Source organism: Humulus lupulus, chromosome 8 (genome assembly GCF_963169125.1).
Source record: "Humulus lupulus chromosome 8, drHumLupu1.1, whole genome shotgun sequence".
Taxonomy (NCBI): Eukaryota; Viridiplantae; Streptophyta; class Magnoliopsida; order Rosales; family Cannabaceae; genus Humulus; species Humulus lupulus.
Window position 1 is genome coordinate 25,700,017 of NC_084800.1, and position 21,937 is coordinate 25,721,953.

The window sequence follows — 21,937 nt, forward strand, 5'->3', positions numbered from 1 at the left end:
AATACATACACTTATTATAATGGTCATTATTACTTGGGGTCCCATAGACTAAACAAGCTTATGCCCATGAGATTAATGGGGTCCTACTAGCTAAGTAGGCATATGCCCAAAATATTTTTGGGGTCTTGTTAGTCAAATAGGGCATAAGCCCAAGCCTACAAACATACACATTCATAACATATTCATAACATATCATATTTCATAACATAATACATAAGATAACATAAGCAATACACATATAGATTTTATCCTATTTTCCTTACCAAAGTTACCGGGATATGTGGACTGAGTTGAGACTTTTTGGAACACTCCTAAAACCATATGAGAAAGAGTGAGTCTTTATGAAGAAGAAAAAAATGAAAAGGATGGAAAGACTAAACCATTGAAAAACATACTCACCGAAACTTATGTGCTTAAGAACTTGGATTCCCTAACCAAAATAAGAATGAGGTTAGGAGACTGAGTAGAAGGTTATGAAAGAGGAAATAACATAAAGCAAATGAACTAAAGTTTTGGTTTACCTCAAAGACTTGAAAGACCAATCTATACCACAACCGAAATACTATAGAACCTCACTTCCCAAAGTGTTTGATAAGCTTATGATGTTTAAGCTTATGATTTCCCAAACCAGGTGTTTACACTCTCACACTCACTTAGCACTAGCAGCTTCTGAACTTAGAGCAAAAGGTGAATAATGGCTGGGTACTAGGTCCTATTTATAGAGTTTGGGAATGAAAGTATCTTGATTTTACTTGAATAAAAATAATGGCTTTTTAGGTGAAAATCATTTGAATAATCGTTCAGCAGAGGCTGAAGACTCGTTCAAAAGATGCTGGACTTTTGAAGAAGTTTGAATGGCTGAAAGGAAAAGAATTCAAAAATGTTTGAATTTATGCTGGAGGAGGCGATATATCGCCCCCTATAGGCGATATATTGCCTGGACCATTGTTCCCGAGGCGACCGTGCATCGATTCGTGTTTTCCGTATCTACGTGCTGCGATATATCGCCCCCTATAGCTGCGATATATCGGCACACGCTAAATATTTAAACACGAAATTACACATTTTTAGCTAAGTTTGAATGGAGTAAACATCCTTGACTAAGCCCTCAACGTATTCAAAGCTGCTGACTGGCCCTATAACATTCAAACTTTACTCCTTATTAAATTTAATCCTCAAAAATACTTAATCCTTAATCACCATTCATAACATGTACTTAAAATCCTATTGGTTGATATCTAAATCTTATAGTATAATAAATATAATCCTTAATTATCAGTCATATAATCAAACCTTAGGTTATACTTTATATTCTTAAACTATAGGTTAAACTTAGAAAATCTATAAGTACTACTATGAGTGTCCAAATAATTCCCGGTCTGAACCAAAAATCCACAGTAACAAAGATAATACTAAACATATTATAATACTACTAAACAATTAGCTAAGTAAAGTTCTTGGACTCTACAACCGCCACTCTCTTTTCCCTTGATTTTCGGGATTTTCAAAAAAATTTCCACTCTCCTTCCTTTCCCCTGGAACGCACGTCCTGACTCTTTAATAAGGGTCTTAATATATAGCTTGTTTTGCTCCTTAACCCCGAGCTCGTAAGTTCGAGCTCGGAACTCTTGCATGCATGGCCCTCACCATTTTTTCTTTCTCGCTAGATGTCACAGAATCTGGAAAGACGGTGGGGGTCGTTGCTGGCAATCCCTTACGAGCCAAAATCTCCGAGCCCAGAGTCGCTGTTCGCCCGGAATCAACGTCGGATAAGAGAATACGAGCTTGCGCGCGAGCAAGAGGACATTCGAGCTCACTACCGCCGCCAGATAGACGAGGTCATAGAGGAGAAAAGGAGAGTTCTTCGGGAGGCCCTCTATCCGGAATCCTATTAAGGACCTAGGCTGATTCCTCTCGATCCTGCATTAAAGGTTACTGTCCCGTACCATCCAGGAGAGCTCAAATTTTCACTAATGGGGGAACCTTCTTCCTCGCAGCCGAGGAGAGAAATGTTTGAGGCCGAGCACTACTGGAGCTCGGTTACCACAACTAGTCAGATAATTGACATCCTGGCTTTCCACGGCCTTAGCCTGTCAGGCTCCTTGAAGTGTCGACCTCCGGTCGACCATGAACGAAGTTGTTTCGCCCCTGGGGGCCGCGACGCCAGTGTGAAATACGCGGCCTGGAGCCAGGAACACATGAGGGCAGGAGCTCTGTTGCCCTTGAAGTCTTTTTTCAAGGACTTCACGGATTTCGTTGGGTTGGCCCCGTTCCAACTCAACACCAACTCTTACAGGGTACTGTCTGCCCTGAGGTTCTTATACCACGAGATGGGGTGGAAAGGACCTTCGCCTCAAGAGATCTTGTATCTCTTTTGCCTGAAAAATAACCCCTCCCGAGCTCGGGGAGGGGATGGCTTTTATTACCTCTCGAGCTATCCCAAGGAGAAGAAGGTCTTTGGAGATCTTCCCAATCATCCGCCTGATTTCAAGAAGGCCTTCTTCTGGACAGACGGTCTGTCCCCGTCTCGACACTACTCGTTCAGGCGGATTCGTAAGTATTCTTGTTATCTTTATTTTTGTGCTCGAGATTTTAGCTCTTAGATCCGTACTTAGTAGAAATATGTTATCTTTCAGCCAATTTTCAGCATCCCACTCCTGACGATACAATGAAGGAGCATAGAGAGACCCTGCTCCAACTCCCTCGTGGCAGGAGGTCTCTCCTATACCTTTTACACGAGGATAAGCTCCGAAAGTGCGGACTTTTGGAGGAGGACCAGTCCACCTTTGACTGGTCCAATATAAAATATGAACACTGGGAGCAGGTGCCCCTGCCCACAGGCGCCCTCCCTCCGAGGAGAGAAACGAGGCCACCACTTCCAGTTCGCCAGAGGAGTCCGCCGTCTGGGAATGAGGCTAATGATGAAGCCTCGAGCTCGGATTCGGATGAAGGTAAAGTCCTCCCTACCTCGAGAATGTGGTCCCCACCTTACTAAAACACAGGCCCAATACGTTAGTCTCGTGCCCACAAGATAGATACCACTTCTACATATGGAGTTGGGTAGATGACTGTGTCCATAGGTTTGATAGTGGGCTCGGGAAATACGACACCATGTATACCACGGACGTGGTGTGGAACGCGATAGCTGTTCAGTGCGGGACCAACGATTATAGGGACCTTTTGAGGTTATCACCTACATATAGGGAAGGCACTCCCCCCGCCTCCTCTGAAGACGGGGGAATTTCATGGTCCCCAAGCTCGAGCTCGGGGGAGAGTTCCAGTTAGGTTTCTTCTATCATCACTTTATATGTCTGTGATACTGAAACAACTTGTATGCTTCTCTTTTACTGGCTCACTCTGTGTTGTCACTTGTGTAGGCAAGATGGACTCCGACCTCGACAACATCATCAATGGTGCTGGCGCCAAGAGGAGCAAGCGTCCCAGAGCGGGGTCATTTAAGACTGACCAGCCGGGCAAGGGCCCCAAGAGGTCCAAGAAAACACCTCCCCTTGCTCCTCCGGTTTCGAGCTCCATCGCTGCGGCGACTTCCCAGGCCAGTGCTTCCACAACGGCGCCGTCCTCGCAGGTCATCGCCTCTGCTGTGGCGCCGACTTCGCTGGTTGGTCCCTCCATTATGGCTGAGTCCCAACCTCCTGTGGTAGGCCAGTCATCCGTAGGTCCGCCTACTAGAAGGCCTTCTGCTTCTCGAGCTCAAAAGCTATCAATTTCCACCCACATGTATGCATATGTAGTCGATAATGCCGCTGGGTCCCATGGATCTACGCTGGTCTCGGATGTTATGTCCCGGATCGGCCAGAGCTATGGTAGTCTCGAAGCTCCCCAATGGCAATGCTTAAATGACACCCGAGACTGCACTGTTCTCTACGAGAAGAGTATCGAGCATACTGTCGCGGTGAGTATCCTTCTATAGTCCTTCCTTTCCTGCTTATAATCACACTGACCTGGAGCTAATGGTGGTCTCTTCCTTTTTCAGGCTCTTGCCTTTACTGCCCAGCTCAACTATAAGCTGAACAATGAGATCCACTCGAGCAAGTCTCATGCTCAGGAGGCGAAGGATCTCCAGCTCAAAGCATGCGATGATCTGAAGGCAGTGAATGCGAAGCTTGAGGCAGGAGCCAAGGAACGTGAGGACATGGCCACCGAGCTCGGGAAGCTGAAAGCTGAGCTCGAGGAGCATAAGAAGGAGATCACCCAGCTCCAGGAGACCAACAAGAACCTCGAAGAGGAAAAGGCTGCTACCTTCGACATCATGGAGGATGAAAAAGCTCGCCTCCTTGCTGAGTACAAAGAGAATAAGGATCAAGCTGTTGACTCTGCTATGTACCGAATGTGGGCCTACTGTTGATCCCAAAAGAGGGTGTTTTAATAATTAAACTCGCAAGTGCACGAATCGTTTCGGAATATAATGTTCATGTAAGTACGAGGTCGAACCCATGGGAGTTGACTAACATCAAAAGAAACTATTTCAAACAAAGCAATAATATTCTAACCTAGTTCCAAATATTTGATGAGATTTTGTTTTAGAAAAATAAAAGACAAGTAATAAAAATATTTAAGATTAAATAGAAAAATGATTTTCAAATGAGATATGTAAAATAAGATTATTAAGATATTAGAATCCACAAAATGCAAGTTCAATAGTATTTATAAGTATATTGATTCCCAAGTTTTAATATAGTTGAAATAAATCACACTATATATTTTTTCAAAATATATTTTCTATTCAAGCACAAGTTACTCTTTCAAAAAGGTAGGATTTTTCTTCACTTATATAAGATATAATTTCTAAGCATTAGTTGTGTTACAACCTAGTGAAACTACAAAAAATCAAAGAGATTATGTTTAGTCAAAATATGATACTTATGCTCTAAGAATTAGATGTGAACAATTTAATGAAAAACATTTAATCAAAGAATATCATATTTTTGCATAATGAAGAACTAAGTGTAATATGCTTTAACAATCAATAATAGATGGAAAATGCATATCTTTGATAGAAAAAATCCATAAACAATGTTGTACAAATGGGAAATCAACATATAACAAAAAATACTATCTAGTTACATTTTGCTTCATCATCATCTTAATAACCTTTGAAAAAGATTAGAAGCTCATAACTAGATAAAAATTACAAAATAACATACTTGACATGCTCTTCAAAAGATGAAAATGGTAGATAGAAAATAGTGAAAAGAAGAGAGAAATATGGATTGTAGAAGAGGTTGAAAAAAATATGAAGAAGAAGAGCTCCCCAAATGGTCTTACAAGACTCTATTTATAGGCAAAATATGGAGATTAAATTAATCAAATTAAAATAAATAAATTGATTAATTTAATTGTGTTGGGAAGTGGTAGGATAAATAGAGTAAGTGTAAGAGTATTGGAAAGATGAAATGTTTGGTTGGGTAAAATATTAGTGAAAAGCTAGGGTAAAAAAAATGAATTAGGAATGTTTATTTAGGTAAGAAAAATAGGGAAAAGTGAATTGATATTTGAGTAAAAAATATTGGGAATAAAAATGTGAGTTTTGGGTCTTTTGTGGCTGTGGTCTTTTTGTGGGTAAAAGATTGTGGTTGTTTTGGATTGCTCTTGGGCCTGGAGCAATTGGCTTGAAGTTAGAGGCAGGCCCAAAGGAAATGGCAGCAGCTTGGGATTGGCTTCATGCGTGAGATGCTGAAGTAGTGGAGGAAGGCTGAATGCTGAAGACTTGGGACAGTTGGCGTGAAGGAGCTGGTGATATATGCTGAAGCTTGGTGTGATGTTGCTGAAGGAAAATTGGTGAGGCACGTGGAGGAAGCTTGGAGATGTGGGCTTGAGCCATGGAGCTTCTTTTAATAATACCATTTTGTTCCTTTCTTTCATTTGAAAATGCCACTTTCCTCTTTATTTTTCTTTCTTTTGAACAGCATACATTCCCTACAAAATAAATATAAAATAAATCATAATATAATATTTTCAACTATAAAATAAATCAATTTAATTCTTTGAAAATATTAATTATAACTTAATTTATATTTTACATTTAATTTCAATAATACAACAATTTTTTACCACTAACTTAATAATAATAATTTAAATAATTAACTACAATATTTTACAACAAAATACTTATATAAACACACAAAATTATATAAAATCATGATAGGACTACTAAATTCAAAATTACTTAAAAACTTAATAAATCAATTAAAAACTCAAGAATTAAGCAACAATTAGCACATAAAAAGTGGTAAAATAACTCTATTTTGTAGAGTTATCACCTACAATGAAGATCTGGACACCAGCTTCTTAGGTCCTCACGAGGCGCCGCTTCTTGAAAGGAGGAAGCTCGACTGCTCGGGACGCCGTTTCGGAGGGAGCCCAGGAGGATAGCCATGCTATTCGTCCTGAGGAATTCGGTGCTGCAGATGCTGAGAAGGCCAAGGAGACTCCTCTTCCTTGACTCTGATCTCGGGGAAACCATTTATTGGGGCTGCGTCCCCTTATTTCTGTAATTATTTTAATTTATGCCCTCGGGGCTGATAAAATTTCTTTAAATATTACTTATATATGCTTTACATTTCTTGGCTCGAAATATTTGGCACATTTTATATTGATGAATCAGTTATGTTTATTTAGTCAAACAAACATATTGTGGATTTAGGTTCGAAGCTCAATGCATTCATGCACAGTTTATTCAAATTATCCGCTTTCGACCTCGTTATTCTTCAAAGTCGGATATTACTTCAACCATGAACCCAAAAGTACTTATATGGTATGTAATGTGGATGATTTGGTTATATCTTTTTTGCTTAGTCACTCTTTCTCATCCTCGGTTTTTGTTCCAAGGTTAAGAGTTCGAAACTATTTTCTTTAAGATATTCCAGCCTCGATTTCGAAATAGGTTTAGGTTCCTACTTACCATCGATTAGTTTTTTTCTTTTGGCTGGTTTGTTCCAAACCTGTTAAGTTTTCACATCTGGTTAACTCCAAACGTTTTCGGTTTTTGATAATTCGGTTATGTCCGAACTATCTCAGCTCGCGTATTTGGTTATATCCAAGTACTTTATATATTTTTGATAATTCGGTTATGTCTGAACTATCTAAGCTCGCGTATTTGGTTACATCCAAAAACTTTATATGTTTTTGATAATTCGGTTATGTCCGAACTATCTAGGCTCGCGTATTTGGTTACATCCAAATACTTTATATGTTTTTGATAATTCGGTTATGTCCGAACTTTCTAGGCTCGCGTATTTGGTTACATCCAAATACTTTATATGTTTTTTATAATTCGGTTATGTCCGAACTATCTAGGCTCGCGTATTTGGTTACATCCAAATACTTTATATTTTTTTTGTATATGTTATTTTATTTTTTAAGCTGATGGTATATGTACTAATGATGCCCCCTTAATATCCTATGAGTGTGACCATTGGTTATTAAATTAAGAGAGATTGCAAAAATAAAAAGAAATAACATATTTGAACGAAATGGATCTTTTATTTGATGACATTCAAAAACAAATAAGCTAATACAAATAGAAACTCATGGTTATAGGAAACACTTTTCCTACACTACTGATAGTAAGGTCTAAGGTGTTCGCCATTCCATGCTCGCGGTACTAGGCTCCCGTCCAATCTCGCAAGTTTGTACACACCAGGTTGGATGACTGACTCTATCTGGTATGGTCCTTCCCAGTTCGGCTCGAGCACTCCAGCTGCTGGATCTCGAGTTGCCAAGAATACACATCTTAACACCAGATCTCCCATTCCGAATTTTCGATCTCGAACCCTCTTGTTGAAATATCTGGTAGTTCGTTGCTGGTAGGCAGCATTTCTCAGCTAGGCCTTTTCTCTTTTTTCTTCAATCAAGTCTAAGGTTTCCTCGAGCTGAGTATGGTTTGAACATTGGTCGTAAATATGAGTTCGGATCGTTGGGATTTCAACTTCTATGGGCAACATTGCCTCGCAGCCGTATGCTAGAGAGAATGGGGTATGTCCTGTCGAGGTTCGAGCCGTTGTCCTGTATCCCCAAAGGACTTGGGGCAATTCTTCGGGCCACCGTCCCTTTGCTTCCTCCAACTTTTTCTTTAGAGAACTCTTGAGAGTTTTGTTCATAGCTTCGACCTGGCCATTCACTTGAGGGTGAGCCACTGATGAAAAACTCTTTATTATACCGTTCTTTTCACAAAAATTGGTGAATAGGTCGCAATCGAACTGGGTTCCGTTGTCGGATACGATCTTCCTCGGCACTCCGTATCGGCACACGATGCTCTTTACAACGAAATCAAGGATCTTCTTTGAGGTTATAGTTTCCAACGGTTCAGCCTCCATCCATTTTGTGAAGTAATCCACGGCGACTACAACATATTTCACTCCGCCTTTGCCAGTCGAGAGAGAGCCTATGAGGTCGATGCCCCATACCGCGAAAGGCCATGGGGATGTCAACATGGTCAGCTCGGATAGTGGGGCTCGAGGTATCGTGGCGAATCTCTGGCATTTGTCGCATTTCTTCACATACTCGAAAGAATCCGCTTTAATGGTTGGCCAGAAATATCCCTGGCGTATGATCTTCTTGGACAGGCTGTGCCCCTCAGTGTGATCTCCAGAAATGTCCAACCACGCCACAAGCAAAGCATGACCTCGCTCGGCATTCTCCCACATGATGCCTCCTACACCGTGCGCATATGGGACGAGTTTTCCAGCTTTCTTTCTTACTTGTTCCAATAAGTGGAGGTACCACTATCTGGGCTCTATGCTCTCCAGCACTCTGCTGCCCAACTACTATTCTCTCAACAGCAAGAGCCTTCTCTACCATCTGAGCATAGGTAGAGACTTCATTTACTGGGGCAACTCTAATGCCCTGAGCTATTCCAGGATTCAACCCCTGAATAAATCTTTCTTTCCGAGCTATATCTGTGGGTACCATGTCTAAGGCAAACTTGGCCAACCCAACAAATTCAGTAACATACTCGGTCACTGATGTATTTCCCTGAACAAGATTCAGAAACTCATTCATCTTGGCAGTCTTAGCTGCATCACAGTAATACTTCTCATTAAACAGCTGCCTAAACTCTTTCCAGTCCATCACAGCTGTGTCTCGTGTCTGGGATACTACCTCCCACCATGTCCGGGCATCATCCCGCAGTACACATGTAGCACAGATCACTCTATCATGACCTACCAGTCCCATACTATCAAAAATGGAGCTGATCATACCTATCCATTGCTCAGCTCTGAATGGATCTAGGCCTCTCTCAAAGATTGGAGGATAAAACTTCAGGAATCTTCCACAGAGAAATTCCCATCTGTTCTCAACCCTAGGCTGAGCTGAAATTGATGCCACCCCTGGCATAGCAAAGGAAGGGGTACTCCCCAACAGACTCCGCTGTTGCTTCAAATACCTGATCTCTTCCTCATGCCTCTGCAATCTTAATTGCAAATCTGTAAGTGTCTGCTGAATATTCAAAGATGCAGACGAAGAACTGATACCCTGGCTGTAACTCCCAGCCCCTGTATAACTATCACCAGGCCTCATAATCTGCCTCGAATTTAAACCTGCTGATTCAATCTGCAGTCAATAACTTGACCCATTAGTCACAATAACCATATCAAGGGCTTTTCCCATGGGATAAATCTTACCACACCACAATCATAAACCACTTGCAGTGCTGCAAACATGCCCATGGCATTCATACATACTCATAGCCCCTGCTCTTCCAATACTCAACCATGCCTCAAACCCCAGCATGAAAATAACACAATTATATATTCATGGAGCAGGCAATCAAATAATCATGTTCATAAACATTTCCATGGAGCACATAATCATATAGTCAAGAGCCAGGCTCTATCAGAATCTCATGCTCCCTAATACAAAGTACAGGTAAAGCATTCACATTTTATTCAAACAGCTATACACATAGCTACACAAATAGTTACCATTCCCTGAGTGAAGCTATCTTCAGTGATGAGTATACATGCCCAGCTTGTCTTCAGGAACCATAAACCTTGGCTCGCTCTGATACCAAGTTGTAACGCCCCAACTGCTGGGACCGTTACGGTGTGCCTTGTAAACAGTGCTAAACTCGCTAACCGAGTCATTTGGCCAAATCGTGATCTAAGTATGGTTAGCGGTTTAGGGATTAAACATTTTGGTTAAGATGTAATGTTTCACTAGAACGTTTAACATATACATTGGGATCCCGGAAATATAAAATTCAGAGTTTATTACAGAAAATATTTACAACAGGCCGTTCTAAGCGGCAAAACAGGGTTCAACCCTAGTTCCACTTTAAACCTCGGCCGTGGCGGTCGAGCTGCTGCATATGTACACGTCATCACCTAAGCTCTCCAACTCAAGGATGGTCCAGCTTCCTCTTGCCTTTACCTGCACCACATAGCACCCGTGAGCCGAAGCCCAGCAAGAAAACATAACACTATACATAAGCATTATTAAATGATTATCGTTATAATCAAACGGAGCATAAAGCTTCCAAACCAATGAGTAAACATCACATAATTCAAGAGGGAGAGTGGCTGTTAAGTAAGCCACTAGCCTCCAAGCTCTCTTTTCAGCGGGAGAGTAGCTGTTAAGTAAGCCACTAGCCTCCAAGCTCTGTTTTCTAGCAAGAGAGTGGCTGATAGGTAAGCCACTAGCCTTCAAGCTCTGTTTGTTCATCGACCCTCAGGGTCGGTCAGGCATTAATGCTCCTTGAGTCATTCAATGCTAGTAATCGATTAGATCTAATCTCCGTTGGCTTGCGCGAACCACGCTAAGACCATTCTGACTAATCAGTCAGCGCTATGTGACCAGTGTCTAGTATCACCGCCGAACTTGACTAATCAGTCACAACTTCACAGCTGGTACTAACACCTTTGCCAATTCTGGGTGACCAGTGTCCAGTATCACTGCCGAACTTGACTATTCAGTCACAGCTTCATAGCTGATACTAACACCTTTGCCAATTATGTCTGACGATTCAGTGCAACGTGACCAGTGCCCAGTATCACTGCCGAACCTGACTAGTGAGTCACGGCTTCACAGCTGATACTAGCACCTTTGCCAAATCTGACTAATTAGTCAGTGCCATGCACAAATAAGCAATGCTATCAGTATGTATCATATGCCAATTATCCAAGAATAGGGCATTTAGCATGCTTACTAAACAGTTGCTAGCATAATCATGATCATGCACAAACTCAGAGACTCAAGCTCTGGCCAATCTCATATTCATCATTCATGGCATGCCCTAATCACATGTTTCTCGTGTATCACATGCATCACACTTAATCACCCACCATGCCTCATTAATAATCTTATGCAAATGGGCAAAATCATCAAGCATTCATTATGCTATTAATGTTTACATTTAAACATCCAACATGCATCAACCATAGCCATGCATGCACATACGGGGTGCAGTTTTCTTACCTCGGGTTCGAGCGAGAATTAATAAAAGAAACGACCTTTGAGAACGATCAGCTTTTAATCCTTTAGCGGTCACCTAGTCATAACCAAATATAAAACCTCATCAAAATGAGTAATTAAATACTTCCAAACCCAACCCAAGCCTCCGGAATATCAAATCCCACTCAACTAGGTAGTAGGATCGATCCTAGACCCTTAGAGTTAAGTTCCCATCACAAAACCACCATTTAGTATTTTTTTTTTCCCTTATGGGCCGCGGCCCTACCTGGACCATGCCGCGGCGCGCCCCCCTGACAGAGCCTCCACCACCTTCTTCAAGCTAGGGTCGCGGCCCAACTTCGCACCAGCCATTTTTCTTCGTTTTTCCACTTCTAAAACCTTCCAAAAACCCATCTAAACATCTCCAAATCACCAAACCAAAGTTACCAAACTTCCCAATGGTCCTAAACCACCAAAACCTGAAGCTCAAACCAACCAAAAACTCAACAATTCACAAAGTCCAATTCTAAGCTTAAAAACTTAAGAAATTCAAAACTTAACTCAAAAACAGAGCACACCATTAAATTTATAGCTAGAACTCACCTCAAACACGGTTTTGAATCCCCTTTAATGGCTGTTACTAGTTCCCTAGCTTCCCCCTTTGATCTCCAAGCTTAACTCCTCAAGGTGGCTCTCAAAATTCAAAGAAAAGGATGATGGAAAGTTTGTACGGGAGAGAAAGGAAGTAAGGATGAGGTTGGGCTCTGTTTTGCTCTGTTTCTACAGCCTACTAAACCTCATGTATATCCAAGCCAAATGACCTAAATGCCCCTAGGTCATTTAAAAACTTCCAAGCACTCCCAAGGGTAAAATCATCATTTTCAACCTATATCGTTAATCATAATTAACGCTCTCCAATTCCCGCTAATCTCAACATTCCCAAATACCAATAAATCATATCCCATTACCCTTTAATTCCCGGTAATGCTCTAATCATTAAATTCACCCCGAGACTCACCCCGAGCCCCGAACCTAAACCTGTTATGACTAGACCGAACACTTACATCTCATGATCGTCTCATGCCGATAGCTCGAACCAATCCACATACAATGTGGTAAAATTATAATTAATCTCAACCATGCACCCAAATTACACAATTACGCCCACAGTGGCCAAATTACCAAAATGCCCTTGCATTTAAAATATGAGCCCATATGCATGCATTCACCATCATATAATAATATAATTCACATAAACATGCATATAATCATTACATATCATAATAAATCAATTATGGCCCTCCTGGCCTCCTAATCAAGGTCCTAAACCTTATTAGGAAATTTGGGACATTACAACCGCACTTATCGCGTGTTCGGTAGTTGAAAGGTATAGGTACAATATTTCTCCCGTTTCAGGTTTTGACAGGATGCGTGGTTCCGCAAGGTGCTTTTTGAGTTCCTGAAAGGCCAGCTCGCATTCCTCTGTCCATTCAAATTTCTTACCTCCTCTCAGTAAGTTTAAAAAATGGAAGACCACGATCTGTAGATTTCGAGATGAATATGCTTAGGGCTGCCATCCTGCCAGTCAGACTTTGGACATCTTTGTGCCTTCGAGGTGAGGGCATGTCAATCAGGGCCTTGATCTTGTCGGGGTTAGCCTCGATTCCTCGAGAGTTCACAATAAAGCCCAGGAATTTTCCTGAAGATACCCCAAAAGTGCACTTATGAGGATTTAGCTTCATGTTATACTTCATGAGCACGCCGAAGCACTCTTCGAGGTCATCAACATGGTTCTTGTTAAGTTGAGACTTTACAAGCATGTCATCAACATAAACCTCCATGTTGTTCCCTATTTGCTCTGAAAACATCATGTTTACGAGCCGCTGGTATGTGGCTCCAGCATTCTTGAGCCCGAATGGCATGACATTATAGCAATATAGCCCTTTATCCGTGATGAAGCTCGTGTGTTCTTGGTCGGGGGCATGCATGGGAATCTGGTTATATCCAGAATAGGCATCCATGAACGACATCAGGCCATACCCCGCCGTGGCATCTACGAGCTGGTCAATCCTTGGTAACGGAAAACAGTCTTTTGGGCAAGCTTTGTTGAGATCTGAGTAGTCAATACAGGTTCTCCACGTCCCATTGAGCTTTGGGACCAACACCGGATTGGCTACCCAGTCAGGGTAAAAGGCATCCCTAATGAATTGGTTTGCCTTTAACCTGTCAACCTCCTCTTTTAACGCCTTCTTTCTGTCTTCATCTAGTTGTCTTCGCTTTTGTTGCTTCGGGGGAAAGCTTTTGTCTATGTTTAGTGCGTGGCTTGCTACATTCGGGCTTATCCCCACCATGTCTGAGTGCGACCATGTGAAGACATTCTGGTTTTTCTTCAAAAAATAGATTAATTGCTATTTGGCCTGGTCTTGGAGGTGTTTTCCGACCTTCATCTTCTTCGGTCTCCCAAGCAGCACATTGTAGGCAGATGGTAAGTCTACTACTACGAACTCCATTATCTTGGTCACCGAGACTGGATAGTCTCCCAAGGTTATGGGGAGCTCAACGAATCCCATACAGGCAGTTCCTTCTCCTGAAAAGTTGTACAAAGTAGTTGCACATGCTTTCAGGTCGCGAAGGGAGAGTCCCATCTTCTCGAGGTTGCTTTATAGAGGATGTTGACTGAGCTCCCATTATCTATGAGAACTCGGTGGACCCTTTTATTGGCCAACTGAAGAGTAATAACCAGCGGATCATGATGAGGGAATTGAACATGGGAGGCATCTTCCTCGGTGAAGGTTATTGGTTGCGTTTCAATCCTCTGGCTTTTTGGTGCCCTGGGTTCGGGTTCATAAGGAGACTCGTCCCCTGTCTTCAACTCGTTAACATACCTCTTTTGGGCATTCCTGCCCCCTCCTGCGAGATGAGGCCCTCCCGAGATGGTTATTACATCCTCTCCATCTATCGGCGGGGGCCTATCTTGTTCCCGAGATCGGGAGTTATTGTTTTGTGTGGTCGGAGGCGCGGCTACTCTCTGGCCCGCGGCCGCCTGACTAGTATTCTGGTTTTTGACATAATGCCGGAAGTAACCTCTCGAGATCAACCCTTCGATCTCGTCCTTCAGTTGTCGACATTCATCGGTTGTATGTCCGGTGTCTCTGTGGAACCGACAATATTTATTGGAATCCCTCTTGGATTTTTGATTTCTCATCGGGTTCGGACGCCTAAAGGGGACCTGGTTTTCATTAGCCAGATATATGTTCTCCCGAGACTCATTGAGCTCGGTGTATACCTTATACACGGAGAAATACCTCTCCCCTTTCTTTTTCTTTCCTCCCTCAGCTTCGGGGTTACTTCCTTCATTCTTTTTCCTCTTGGATGGGTTGTCCGAGGCAGGCTTTGGTGCCGCTGGGTCCACCGAGGTTGAGGCAGAGTTGATGTTTATCGTTGTAGTTTCGGACTGGGAGGTCGCTTTGAGCGTCGACCTCGCTTCCTCTACATTGACAAACCTCTGCGCTCGTCTGTTAAACTCGGTTATTGACCTTACCGGTTTCCCTTGCATGTCGTCCCAAAGGGCACTTCCCGGTAATACGCTAGCTCGAATAGCCATGAGGTGTCCACTGTCATCCACATCCTGAGCTCGGGCTACTTCCAGATTAAATCTTGTTAAGTAACTCTTCAATGTTTCGCCCAGTTGCTGCCGGACGTTAGTTAAGGTGGATGCTTCTGGTCTGACCCCTACCATTGCTCTAAACTGTTTCTTAAAGTCTTTAGACAACTGCTCCGATGAGGTTATTGAGTGTCTCTTATACATTTCGAACCAACTTTTGGCAGGTCCTGCCAATGATGTTGGAAACAACATGCACCTGAGCTCGTAACCCACATTACTGGCTCTCATGATAGTGTTGAACGTGCTCAGGTGACTACACGGGTTGGTCTTTCCTTCAAACGTAGGAACGTGAGGAATCTGAAACCCTTGAGGAAATTGAGTGTCAGAAATATGGGGAGCAAACAGCTCAAGCTCCTCATCAGAGTCCTCATATCGACCATTTCCTCGTTCATTCTTTAAAAGCCTAAAGGCTCTTTCGAGCTGATCGATTCTTTCTTGGGCTGGGTCAGTAGGAGGTGCTGTCTGGAATTGACTGTCATTGATAGTGATTCAAGGCTCGCGTCTCCGCAAGGGATCTCTACGTTTATTCAAGCGATCCCTCAGGTCTGGATTTGTTTGATCTCCATTCCCCCGACTTTGATTCAGATGATTTCGCAGGTCGGGACGATTCTTGCGACTTCCAGTATTCTTACGACCTCGGTCGTGTTTACTGACGGACCTGGTCTCTCCGGAATCATCACTGGTGAAACTCATTGCTCGGTTATTTCGCGATGGATTCTTTCCACGTCGCCTCATCTCCGCAGTGCGAGACCGAGACGTCTGACTTCTATCAGATGGAGCGCCTCTCCACTCCTGGAAAGTCTCTCTGTTTCCTTATCTTTCCCCCGCATGCCCTTGATCCTGATCTCGAACAGGTTGAGCGTTTCTGTGTGGGGGCGAAGGATATCTTATGGGTGACGGAGGGAATCGTATAGGCGACGGTGGCTGCCACCCTTGTCGCGGCCTGGAGGGTCCAGAATTTGCCCGAGATGGGTCAGTCGCATTCGGTGCGCTCCCAGGTACCTGAGTCCGAGCCTCTGCAGGGGTTCGGTTATTTTCAGCTCCTGCAGGCACTTCTACAGGCGGGTTAGCCGGGGCCCGAGTTCGAGTACTCCTCTGGGGCCTAGGTGGAGCGGATGGCTCTGCTGGTGCCGGAGGTTGAGTCGGCCTCCTTGTGGCAGCATCCTTTCGCGGACGCCCGCAGGGCCTCCAGGGAGGAACTTGTACATTCCTTGGAGGAGGGACTTGGTTTTCGCGCGGAGGCGGGGGCTGAGCCACCTACGCCTCTGCGGCTATCCTTGTCAACTCCTCATTCCGTTTGTTGGCTTCTGCCAACAGCTGCTTCAGTTGTCGGTTTTCAAGCTCCACAATAGGAACGTACCGCTCAGGATTGTAGTACATATTCTCATCTCTTAGTGGAGGAGGTGGTCCCCGGGAATCAGAGGACCCACTTCTCTCTTCAACATCCGGGTTCTCCATTGGTTGTTTTCCAGGACGTCTTGGGTAATTTTCCTCAGGGGTGTTCTGATTGTTTGTGGCCATGATTTTCTCAGGGATGAATGCTTAAGGCTCTCAATGAAAGCACCAAACTGTTGACGTCGTTTTTCGTCAAACAATGAAAGAAGAGCACATAAACAATAACTGATGATGGCTAATTGAAGTAAGACAACTCAAACACACGATTTTTACTTGGTTCAGCAGTTAAATCTGCCTAGTCCACGAGTTTCTGTTATTAAGCTCAAGATTATCTCTGAAAAATTCTTCAGCATGAATTCTTCAGAGTTTTCTCTCAAGGTTCAAAATTTTGGTCCTTTACAATGGTGCATGGCCTCTCTATTTATAGAGAAGATCGAAGAATACTTGTAACGCCCTGGCTACCCCAGAACAGTTACGGTGAACGGTGAATCGGAAATTTGACTCGTTACCTGAGTCCTTTGGTTAAAAACGTGATCTAAGTGTTGTTATCAGGTTAAGGTGAAAACTAGTAAAAGGAAATGGTATAATTCATTAAATAAATAAACTGCTCATGAGCCTTTTAAAATGTTTACAAGTAGTTTGTAATACAAAAGAGTTGCTACTGTTTTAGATTTACAATCCTCGCCGGCCTAAGCGGCAAAAATAGGGTAAACCCCTAGTCCCTCTGAGAACTCCTCGACTGTGGCGGTTAAGCGGCCCTGTATGTACATCACATCGCCCAAGCTCTCCACTCAGGGTTGGCCAAGCTTTTCCTTTCCTTTACCTACACCACATAGCACCCATGAGCCAAGGCCCAGCAAGAAAACACAATAAAACATGATATAATATCAACAACGATCATAATAACCATTCAGGACTATCAGTCCAACAAATAGGTGACAACAGCCAAAAGTCACAATAATGAGCATCGCTCCCTCTAGCCATGTGACGATAGGGTCACCAGGGCGTAACTGATAGGTGATTCTTTCATAAGTTCGTTCAGGACAGGTGCATGGTGATTGGTCACCAACATAACCTTCCTCGCGACTCTAAAGTCGAAACTATGGACAACGTCCCTTAGCCACGTGACAAACGGTCATCGGGGTCATATACCTTGGCTATAGTCATCTGGTCGTAGACCAGGCAAGCGCTTATAAGTTCTTCGACCCTAGGGTCGGTCTAGCATTAATGCCATAGAGCCATTCAATGCATAATTCTCGAATCTAGAGTCGGCCCCTGACTAGTCAGTGTCTTAAACAGGTAATCAGCGTTCACTAGCATTTAATATGCAATCCATGTCCACATATATCAATCAACATGCCCCAAAATCAAACCATGCATGTCATATACCTATACAGGGTGCAACTGTATTCATACACTGTTTTCTTACCTCTGGCTCGAGTGAGGATTATAATATGAACGACCCCTGAGAACGATCAACCTTTAAAATCCTTGACGGTCATAACCAAATTATAGAATTTATCAATAAAAATGATAACCGAGGGTTCCCAAACCAAATCCCAGCCCCCGAGACCTCAAATACCACCCAATCGGGTACTAGGTTCAACCCCGAGGCCTATGGTTTGAATCCCTAAGCTAAAAACCACATTTTAGCAAAATTGGCCTTAAGGGCCGCGACCCCCTTCTGCTGCGCCGCGGCGCCCAGCCCAAAACAGCAACCGACCAAACACGAACCAGTTTTTTCCATGAGCTCTTCCTCCCAAACCAGCCCATCAACCATCATAAAACCCCTTCCAAACACATATTTAAACCCCCAAACAATACCCTTAGCTCACTCTCATCAAACCCCAATCAAAACAACATAAAAACTCCCTTTAATCCTCACTCCCCCAACAAAAGCCATGAACTAAAAACTTAAACAAAAACAGAGCACCAGCTGTGCTAAATGGCCAAAACTCACCTTAAAATCTGTTTTGAACCTCCCTTACAAGCTGAACCAGGCCCCAAACCCAGCCTTTAAGTTTCCCCTAGCTTGAATCCACACCTAGAGCTCAAAACCTCAAAGGAGAAATGAAGAGGATGGTGTACGGGAAAGGAAGATGAGAGTGCCTCTGTTTTGATCTGTTTATTCTACAGCCTTCAGCCATTTAAAACAAGTATATCCACCCCTAAAATGACCAAATTACCCTTGTGTCATCCTAAGCCTTTCAAGCTACTCTAGGGGTAAAGTTGGTACTTTTAGCTTAACCCGTTAATTGTAATTAACGCTTCCCAATTCCCGCTAATCTCAAAATCCTCAAATACCAATAATTCATATCCCGTTACCCTAAAATCCCCGGTAACGCTATAACCATTAATATCACCCCGAGACTCACCCCGAGCCCCGAGCTCAAACCTGTTATGACCAAACCGATAAATCATGTTTAAAGATCGTCTCATGTCGAAATACTCGAACCAATCCACATTATAATGTGGTCTCACAATACATCATTAACACACATTCAAATATACAATTATACCCTCAACGGGCCAAATTACCTAAATACCCCTGTAAACAAATGTGATCTTACATGCACGTATTTAACATTATATTATAATATAATTCTCATCAACATGCATAAACACATTTAATGGCATAATTAAACAGTTATGGCCCTCCCGGCCTACCAATCCGGCCATTAAACCATAATAAGGAATCCGGGGCATTACAATACTATCCCACATATTTTGGGTAGTTACTCTTTTTGTGTAAATCAAATAAATGGCTTTAAATGCCTATAATCAGATATAAAAGGAAACGTCCCCTGAAGACCAGGGGACGTATAACTGACCAAATAATATCCCACGATTCTAGGGGATTTACAATAATAAATGAGGATTACATTTCGTATAGACAACACTTATAGATATTCAAGGTGGTTATCAGGTATCTCCAAGGCTTTAGCTTCCCAGGTTTCCCGTCATATTTCGAGCTATAGACATCGACCGAGGTCACATGGCTTTCGAGATCGTACGTGCGTCGAGCTCAGGACCTCTAATCCGGGGTCATCCCTGAAGATGGATGCGTCTCCGGAGCTACCTTTTCGAGATCATGAACACTCCGAGGTCACCATATTCGAGGTCGTCTGTCTCCTGCAGGCTCGATATTTAATCCTGGAGCATATTTCCCACCTTATGAGTCCACTTGTTTGCGAATCCAAATTTCGAGGTCATATTTAACATAGCTCGAAATCTAGGTGTAACACATTCGTTTCACATATCATTCAGGGCCGACGACTTAGGCCGCACCCTCTGTTTAACCCACTGACTCTGGCCCACTTAAACCAAGCTCAGTGCATATTAAGCTGTCCTCGGAAACCAGTGTCCGAGCCGCGCCTTGTGCACTAGTGAGACCCTTGGCACCCTTAGGCCGTTGGTTCACTAAATGGCTTGCATGGCATAATACCATCTCTTCAAGCATCTACAATAGGGAGCCCTTAGTCCCGTCAGATATTGTAACGCCCTACTTCCTTAGAGCCGTTACTAAGTGAGTTTTTAAGACAAAACAGTGTGCAATGAACTCGCTAACCGAGGTTTTGAAACAAAAGTGTGACTAATTAAAAGTTAAGGCTGTAATCTTTGAAAATGCGTCGTTTCATCAAAACTTCTATTATTAAACAGTTGGGATCCCAAAATAAGGTTTGAAAACTAATTACATCTTGAAATAAGGTTACAGTTGAGAAATTATAAAATTATAGATTATTACAGCCATTTTCGAATAAACCCCCAACCAAAGCAGTCGGGCAGGCCAAACATGTACACGTCGCTTCACGCTCTCCGTACTCATGGTTGGTTGACTCAGTCATTGCCCTTACCTGCAACACAGAGCACCCGTGAGCCGAAGCCCAGCAAGAAAACTCATGCAGGACATAACATATGCATTTATACAATTTATCATAACAGGTAATCCACATATAAACAAGTCAGCCATTAGACTAAGCAAACACGGCCATACCGCCCCAGAGACCTTACCAAAGCCCTGGGGTATCGGTTCTCACCGCGAGGATAACTCATGTATCCCTTGGGTCCCACCCTGAATGTAGCATAATACATGTATCCACCGGGCCCCGCCCTGACTATAGCATCCCATGTGCTAGGTGTTACTTTCGGCCCCACGGCCGCCCCGGCCTACGCCGTACTCGGCCCCACGGCCGCCCCGGCCTACGCCGTACTCGGCCCTTGCCGTTCAATTCATCATAATCACACATATAGTACATTCAAAATAAACATTCACACACATCACGGCTCATTTAAGGTTAAGCATTTGCACGTAATACAATCCGGGGCCATGCCCTACAATCACACAGTGGGGGCCATGCCCTATTCTCGGGTGTTATAGTTTTCTTACCTGTATTCCGAGCCTCCTGATGCACTAAAGCCGCGAGCACGGTCCCCTAGCACGAGCCTCACCAATAGCCTAGTCACAACACACATAAAACACATTTCAATACTAACCAAGCCCAAGACCACTTCCCGGGACCAATCCCGCACTCCCGGGACCTCCAAATCCATAAAACAAAGTATCGGAACCATCCCCCGAGTCCCCGGGCAAAAGCCCTAAAAACTAAGTCTTTGGGCTGCCAAAATGGCCTAGGGCCGCGGCACACCCCTCAAGGGCCGCGGTGCCCAGCAAAAAACCCCTCTCCTGATGCAACATCGCGCCGCGGCGCCCAAGAACAGGGCCGCGGCGCTCATACGCGAACCCAGAAAATCTGGGTTTTCTCTTGCGTTTTTCCCGAACTTAAACCTTCCAAATCACACCAAGCCAATACCCAAACCCCAAAACCAATTCCAAACCTCATATGATCAACTTAACAACCTATAGGCACTATACACAAGATCAAAACATCAACACACCCAAGAATCCACCCCTTGATTCCTATTTTCAGCCACCCAAACCAAAACTCAAACAACTAACTCAAAACTTCAACAAAAACAACTCAAGCTCTAGATTTTACCAATCAAAACAGAAATCAAAACTTAGATGTGTCTAAAACCCTTACCTCAAATGGAGAACCCACACAAAGTCCTTGATCTCCTCCTAGACTCCCACTTCTCCTTCTCTTCTTCTTCTTGCCCTAACCTTCTTTCTCCTTCTCTTTCTTCTCTTCAATTTCTATCAAGCCTCAAGTGGCATAAATGCCCCAAACCGTATACCCCTAAATCCCAGCTGCCATTTATCTATTTCCCAACCAAATGACCATTTTGCCCCTCCTTGCCTATCCTTTCCTACTTAAACCTCAAGGGCACTTAAGTCCTTTCATTACTATTTCAATTCTACCATTTTCTTTCTAAAACTTGTTACTCTCAGCAGTAACTAATGATTACCCAGGTTACTAAATCTCCAATAACCATTACCCGCTAAATCTCAACTTAACCATAAAATTCCCGAGGTACCCCTAGGCTCCTCCCGAGCCGGGTATAGAA